The sequence below is a fragment of the Ictidomys tridecemlineatus genome, chromosome 13, assembly GCF_052094955.1.
Source record: "Ictidomys tridecemlineatus isolate mIctTri1 chromosome 13, mIctTri1.hap1, whole genome shotgun sequence".
Lineage (NCBI taxonomy): Eukaryota > Metazoa > Chordata > Mammalia > Rodentia > Sciuridae > Ictidomys > Ictidomys tridecemlineatus.
In genome coordinates this window covers 33,325,083-33,333,183 of record NC_135489.1, presented here as the reverse complement: position 1 = coordinate 33,333,183, position 8,101 = coordinate 33,325,083, and the positions used below count along the sequence as shown (strand labels likewise).

General features: G+C 40.0%; 1 long non-coding RNA gene across 9 annotated transcripts in view; it reads right to left on the bottom strand.

The window, feature by feature from the left end:
• The window catches only part of LOC110598161 (uncharacterized), a 37,578-nt gene extending 32,299 nt beyond the window's left edge, over positions 1-5,279 (bottom strand). For 2 of the 9 annotated variants that reach the window (XR_013429595.1, XR_013429597.1), the window contains exons 1-4: positions 4,524-5,271; positions 2,689-2,806; positions 854-1,018; positions 257-388 (exon numbers count right to left, since the gene is read on the bottom strand). This is a non-coding gene — a long non-coding RNA (uncharacterized LOC110598161). Of the gene's footprint in view, positions 1-256; positions 389-853; positions 1,019-2,688; positions 2,807-4,523 lie in introns of all 9 variants that reach the window. The other 7 variants (XR_013429592.1, XR_013429593.1, XR_013429590.1 and 4 more) reach the window with 7 other exon arrangements.
• Positions 5,280-8,101: the final 2,822 nt, after the last annotated feature.

Genomic DNA, 8,101 nt, shown 5'->3' with positions numbered 1-8,101 from the left:
CTGTTATCGGGTATGTGCAAATAAAGAAGTGAGGAAGGGAGGGAAGAGGAGAAATGGAAGAGAAAGAAAGAAGGAAGGGAGGGAGGGAGGGAAAGGAAAGGAAAGGAAAGGAGAGAAGAAAGATATCAGCCAAATCAATCATATACCATATGCTAGTGGTACGGCCGACTTTGCTCCTGGCAATTTTATTTCAACTCTTACCTTCAGTCCAGACCACCCCAAGCAAGGGCCTGCAGAGAAAGTTGCACCAACTCACCCATAGAATAGGCTTTGCGGCTTCCTTTCATCATTTCTTTCTCTCTGATCTCCAAGCTTCCAGTCTGTGAAGCTCACAGCGGGATTTCTGTGCTCCTCAGTCCTTGGGCCCTCCTCCATTTGAGTTGAAGCCCTTCAAGCAGAAAGCAAGGCTGTGTTACATTTCTTGTCTGCACTTACTGGGTAACATCACGCAGGCCTAAAGGTATTTCAGGTTCTCAATTCACATCTGTGGGTTAATATGTGCCCTCTACTAATACAGTAATAGAAAACTCCATGCAATGTGTAAGTTTTTGATCTATCATCCAATAAGTGTCCCTCTGCATCATCTACGTCATGATTGAAGAATGTCCGGTGCCATCAGGTCCCTTATGCAGACACCTGCCTCTTAGGTACTCCAAGGCCACTGATAGTATCTTGGGTGTTTGCTATCAGAGGAGCAGAACTGGGATATTAACTTACACAGCAGTGCAGGTAGAAGAAGCTACCATCAGAACCCTTTCACTTTTGATCAAAACGGAGGTACCTTTCCTGTGAGTGCTATTTAATACAGCTATTTCATTCAATTAAAGATTCCAAATTCTTTTCAAACACTGACCTGGATCATCCTCCATGGGGCATGGGTCACAGGAAGGCAAGGTTTAAAGGAGTTAGTGAGGCTGATGGGAAACCGCTCTGGGACTCTCAGCTCTGCCACTAGTTTGACTGTGTGATAGAGGATAGATGTCAAACTGTCACCCCTTATCTGTGCCTTTGTTTCTATCTGTAAAACAAGGAGTACGAACTAATCAAAATCTCATGACGTCTAGCCTCCATACCCTATTTTTAATCTTCCAGCTTTACACCAAGAACTCAGGGAAACTTCAATCCCTAATACTTCCAGGGCCTTTTGCATTAGCACCCAGGGTTCCTCTGACTCTCTTAAAGCTACTTTGTCTTACACAAGATTTTAATCCTAATGTCCAACAAGGTCAAAGAGAGTCAGCTTCTGAAATGGAAAGATTAATGTTGCCATGGATGGGAGAGAAACCAGAGGGAGATTGCTGCCCGAGCATGAGAATTCTATCTTGTAGGAATTTTTTTTTTCTTCACAGCAAATAAAGCTTATGGATTGCAATGAGGAGTCTGTCGCATTAAAATAAGTCTTTTTACAGTATTTCCCCATTTAAGCCTCACATGGGCAGCATGCTGGATTGGGCCCGGAAAGGCAGACTCACTAGTTTTTCAATTTAGTTTGTTAATAGCCTGCCTTTCATAAAAGCATCAGGCACAATCACACCAATCCCTAAATCAATAGGATGATGCAGCAATGCCTCACAGAAATGATATTTTTGAAATAAATATATACCATTCAGCCAGGCCCGTTTGACATCAAATTTATATACTCAATAAGAAAGCACAATTAATGGTCCCGAACTGTATTTTCCTTCACCTATTTCACATTTCAAGAAGCACAGGATTTCTTAAGGAAAAAAAAAATAAAAGAAAGAAAAAGAGCAAAAAAGCATTCCATTCATAAATGGAATGAAGGTATTAAAGAACAATGCTGGCTTGTCGGGTGCCTCCCAGTACCCGTTTATCTTACTTCCAATCTCATTTCTCTTTTTATTCCGGTCTTTGCTCGGATACCAATTTAATGAGTACTTACCTGACACCCTGTGTAAAACAACTCCACAATCCCTTTCTGTCCTTTTACCCTCTTATTTGCATAATTTCATCACATCGCATTTGTTTACTATCCCCAACAAATCTAAGTTCCTTGGGTACAGTATCTCTGCTTCTGTGTCTAACTATAGTGCCCAGAAAAGTGTCAAGTTTCTGGTAGGTGTCCCAAAGAATTTCTTGAATGAATGAATGAAATGATGAATGAATAGCTATTTTAATTTTTCTCCAAGCTATATCTATCCAGGAGCTGTATGGTCACATTTGATTAAAACAAAAGCAAAAAAAAAAAAGTGCATGTTTTCCACTTATTAAGTGAATTAATTGGTATATGCCTAGTTTTTGCATGTATATGTGTGTGCATTGTGTGTGTGTGTGTGTGTGTGTGTGTGTGTGTATGTGAATAGGAGAGAGAGAGAGAGAAAATCCATTCACTTGTTCAAAGATTATTCTATAGAACTATTACTAAGGTAATATAATGATAAAACTAGGCTGGTCGCGGTGGTGCATGCTGTAATTCCAGAGACTCAGGAGGTTGAGGCAGGAGGATTACAAGTTCAAAGACAATCTCAGCAATTTATTGAGACCCTAAGCAACTTAGCAAGAACTTCTCAAAATCAAAACATATAAAAAGCTGGGGATGTAGCTCAGTGGTTAAGTACACTGCTTTCAATCTTTAATAATAATAATAATAATAATAATAATAATAATAATAATAATAATAATAATAATAATAAATCCATGTTAGTTGGAGAAAATTTTCAGGCTTACCTGTACTATCCATCTGTGGCCCTACCTGCTCAGAACATTTTTATCTTCACCTTAATAAGCATTCCATATTTGTACCCTCTAACTACCACTTGTATCCTTGACGCCAGTTTTATTTGTACTGAAAGGAGAAAAGAAAAATTTTGTGAAATGTTGCTATAAGTTATTAATGAGAAGCCCTTTTAAGATCTTTTCAAAATATCACTAAATACAAGAATTCTATTTCCATCACTCTTGATTGATGGGTTGTGTTTCATTAAAATCAACGCACCCCTGAGACTGGAAAAAGGTCATACTTCAGCTTGTTGGATGATTCCCATAGGGACTTACTAAGTACATACTCCAACTCTTTCTCAGTAGAATCATCTTTCCAGACCAGTGCCAGCAGTGCATTTTAATCCTGAGTACCTAAATCTGTTGTACCTGTATACCAAGAAGTTCAAGTTGATCCAACATGAGCCATCACTGTTAATGACAGCTTGGACAAACTGCAAAGAATTTCAGACTATTACGATCATTGAATTCCAGATTTAGGGGAAAAAAACCCCACAGTATAAAGAATAAATATTTTAAGCAATCACCAGTCTTATGTTATTTTAATCAACTAAGGAAATAAAAAAAATTCCTCAGCAATATGTGGATATAATATATTTTGCCTGAACTTCTACAGAGAACCATTTCCCAAAGAAATTAGCTAATTGGGGTTGGGGAGAAAAGCTGAATGCTGAGACTGATCATATTTATGGAGAGCTTTGTTGGTACAAGCAAAGAATCTGAGAATTGGGCCCTGTCCTAAGACTATGTCAGCTTTAGGACTTTTGATTTTGATTTTAGTTATTTGATATGAAGCAAGCAAGCAAACAAAAAATCTTTTTAAAAGAGATATTTGAAAACTTGAACATCAAAAAAAAATATATATATATATATATATCAAGCTCTGTGCTAAGGAGCCTATCTTTCCCGTGTACCTTTTCCATGAAGCACCATGAAGTTACTGTGCTTGTAACTAAAGAAAAGGACTGTTAATCATGTTTAGAGTATGCCAACGAAACAGTAGCAGAATAAACAGCTCTAAAGGAAGAAAATTGATAGCATCTAAAGCAGAATTTAAAGGGTCAGGATCTATATACAACACTGGAGTGTATTCTGCCAAATTGTGGGGTGAAAAAGATGAATTTGTGATGGTCTCTTCATTCCAAGAAAGATAAACTACATGCAAACTAGTGTACCATAAGTCAGTTTGGAAGATTCACAGCCTGGATGATGGGAGGCCAGGGTTGTTTGGTCAAGCAGATTACAGAGAAGGATGCATCTGAACCTGACTTTGAAATGTGTCATTGCCAAGGTTTATTTATGAGAGTAAACACATAAGTGGAATAATTCTGATTGTCTCAGAAACAGGTACTGGGTTGGTCATGGAGCATTGGCCTAGTTCTTTAATAATTCACAGCCACTTTACTGGTCCATATATTCTGTTCTAAATGCTGTGGAAATGGTAGTGCATATCATCATTACTGATATTCTTTTTGTTGTTGTTTTGTGTTTTTTGTTTTTTGCAGGTGAGGAAACTAAAGAACAGGGAAGTAAATAACCTTTTCATGGCCCAACAGTGAAGGAACCAAAACTTTAACCACAGTCTATCGGATTCCAATGCCACTGAACCCAACCTTTCATTGACAATAAAGGTTAAGTGTAACTGAGCATTTATGAGAGTCAGGTGATTGATCCGAGCACTGTGCAAGTATAGCCATTTAACTCTTGCAGCAACACCATCAGGTAAGCACAGTTATTGCCCATTCTACATATAAAGTAACAGAAGCAGATATCAAGCAACTTACCTGAGGTCACAGAGCTGTGGAGTAGTAGCACCACAGGAGTTCCGATCCTGGTAGTTGGTTTCACAGCTGAGTTTTTAAGTGCTACCGCCTAATGCCTCTCTTGCTTTGCATTATTCAAAATATCCTCCATGCACCTACCATCCATCCTATCCCACAGTGTTGTTTTATAGTGTGAAGATGATGCTGCCATTTAAAACCTGGTAGTTTTTCACCACTTCCCTGATTACTTGTTCTTATTTTTTTTTTTACCAGAAACAGCTGTCTTGACTGAGGAGCGCGTATAGAGAATGATCAGAGAGCTATAAATGTCCCATCGGCCTGAAAACTTCTCCACAGAGCACAGTCAAGGTCTTGAATGTCTAATCTTTGGACTTGAATCTTCTTAAAGGTCAGGGTGAAAGAAGAAATCCATGGGCTAAAACCCCAACTGTAATTAGCTTAAATGATTCCCCTTTAAAGAATTGGCCAGACAACTCAGCAGTGAGAAGAGTGAGGACACAGAGGACAGGGTGAGAAGAAAGGAGAGGCGACAGGACTCGGGCTGCTGTGGCAACTGGCAGACAGTGACGGAGACACTGGGAAAGGGAATCTGCTAGGAAAGGAGAGAGAATCTTCATTAGGACAGGTGGAAAAAACAAGGCTTCTCCTGATGGCTATATCACTCCTCCTGGCCTGAACTCATTCTAAGGAACTACAACCTATTGGGCTACACCTGTCCTACTGGGAAATGGAGGCATGTTCCCCTCAGTGCAGCCACATCCTCAGATCTGCAGCAGATACAGGGACATCAAGAGAGGCTGTCAATGTGCAAAACGTAAGAACTGCAGAAGGGAGTCCTGCTGACCAGTACCCCTGGCTTGGTCTCAGTGTGAAGGCAGCTCTGAGTGGGGCTTATCTGCTGTGATTCCTTCTCTTCCACATGCCTTGGCCTGGACAGGGGATCTGGCTGAAAGGCTGTGCATTGTAAATAGTATGTTGAATGTTTAGGGAAACACTTTTCACCTCCTGGGTCATTATATCTTCAAACATGTACTGTTAGAGCTTTGATTTGCGGAACAGGTACATTAGTGTGCTGTAGTCACAAAGTGCTTATCTGACCCTGGCTCTAATCCTGTCCTGTGCAACAGTACAAGTGTATGTTCCTAACTCCATTCAACAGGTGGGGAAGTGGGCATTCAGACCCTGTGACTGATACATTGTCAGAGAGCTTGTGGTCAGGATTTGACTTCATTTTATTTCATCCCAGAAGTTGTGATTTAAGCCTGTTTTCTTTATATGATGCCTAGTCTTTGTTATAAAAGGATAAATAAATAAATAAATCTATAAACACTATTCCTTTTCAAAGGCACGTTTCGGGCAACTCATTCTGGGACCTGAGCTTGGATGCAGGTAGGGAATGGGCATAGGGCATGTCCTGGATTCCCAAGCAGCAAGTCAGTTATAACACAGACTGTGGTCCTACAAGGCTGACTCTTCTCAACACCTGAAGCTTTGATTGTGTCTCTGATTTTATTTGCTACTATTTCAAGGGTGATTGCCTTCTGGCCTACGAACATGAGTACAGAAATGGTGGGGTGGGTATGGGGAGAAGTGAAATTTAATTTAAATTGCATTTTTGAGCAGCACAGTCACTTGGATATCCTTCTTTATGTGCTGGAATATGCCACTCAGCACATTCATCTGCACACAGTTAAACCTAAAATCCCCCACCTCCCACCTCCCAAGGCTGCACTTGCTGTAAATAGCATTAGAATTTGGACGGAGGATGCAAATCTGAGATTTGTGAATCCTAGGTATTTACTGGAAGGCAACAGAGGCCACAGATCAAGCCGGGATGAGTGACATGTCCTCCTTGGTGGTGATGCCTATGGGATTGGGGAAACAGTCAAGAGGTCAGCTCATTCTCTGACCACACAAGTAAACCTGACAACCCATAGCAGCAGGTCCTGTCACCAGGAAACAGAGGAGAATCTATAACAGAAAGATGTAAAGTGGTGCTGACTTTAATTCTGAAAAAGAGTTCAAAAGCATGAATTAACATTGTCCATCATTAAGTCATATAAGAGGCCGGTTGCAAATCCATCTCATGGATGAGGTACTCTGAACTCTGAATCATAAAGAGCTAATTTTTCAGCTGAATCTTTTTCTGCATAGACTCCGCCATTGGCACAGATCTTAACCCGAGATCAGCATACAGAATATCTGTGGGAGCATTTTCTGTCATTTCCTACAGTCCAGCGACATTGACCCTTTGTTGTAGCAGAAACAGAGTTTTCATGCTGGGTTCTCTAATCATTATTTCAAGTCATTTACTCCAAACAGCATCATTTGAAGCTGTGGTTTAGAGATTAAGGTTCTTTTTTTATAAACACCTTATACACAGGCCCTTGGATGTGCCACCCTCAGATATTGGAGGTGATGTTTCTACCAGCCTGTGCTGTTTTTCTGCATGTGAGACAGCTGTGATTTGTGTGAGTTTGCTCCAGCTGGAAAAGTTAATCTACAAACTGTCCAGGTTAGATTCCTCAAGGTTTCAGTTTAAGGAGCTTCTGCTTATCTAGCCAAAACTAAGACCTTGCTGAAGTCTCTCAACCTTATCAGCATCTGGGCCTTCTCCTTGGTTCTTATCATTTAACAATTGCTACCAACATCTGTATCCTAATTTACACCCCTCACATGACTTCCATGCAGAGGGTCTGCTTTCTTCAAAACAACAGACTTCCTCCCAAATCATTACACTTTTGTTTTTTGACTTTAGAGTTGAGGAGACAGATTCAGAGATGTAAGAAGTGACCCAGACAGAAAGCTACAGCACAGCTGAACTTAAACCCGGCCTTCCTGGCAGTGAACTCTCTGCTCTGTCCTTCTGTACGCCAGCCTGTGGGCCCTGACTTAGGTCTGATCTCCTAAAACTTTCCTCATATCATTTGTTACCATGTCACCACTTCCAAAATTCATCACATAGGCCACACCAGTCCTAGAAGCCAACCCTTTAGGAGCTCTGTTAAAGATCCTAACCAACTACTTCCCTCTTGCTTTCTAATGCTCAGTCGAGCAAGCGTTTGAACTCTCAGAACTGATAAACAATGAGCTTATTTATACCAAGTGAAACAATACCTAAAAATTATATGACCTTTCATAATATTTGGATTTTGAGATAAAATTAATAGGAAGAAATTAATTTCTAATGCGATTTTAGACAGAGTTTTAGACACAAAGCTGGATTGAGACAGTTTGACTCTATCCATGTTGTACCTTTTGAAGAATCTATATTTATCAAACTTCTTCATCCTAATTCCCTTTGCTTTAGGGTCATGTAAGCTAAAATGGGAGTTGGAAAATGAACTTTGGCAAGATTCTATGCAAAGGGGAAGAAAGAATGATCTTTAAGATCAACTTTGACTCCAAAACCTTCCTTGTACTGCTTGTGACAAGGTCTAACATTCCATAATTAATCATTGATTCCTTCAGGTTACACATTAGTTTTTTTCATATGTCTCTTTCAAAGTAGAAAATGCTCTGAGAACAAGACTTCAAGAAGCTATTTTCCATGTGTAGTGCTATAAGGTAAATGAGAT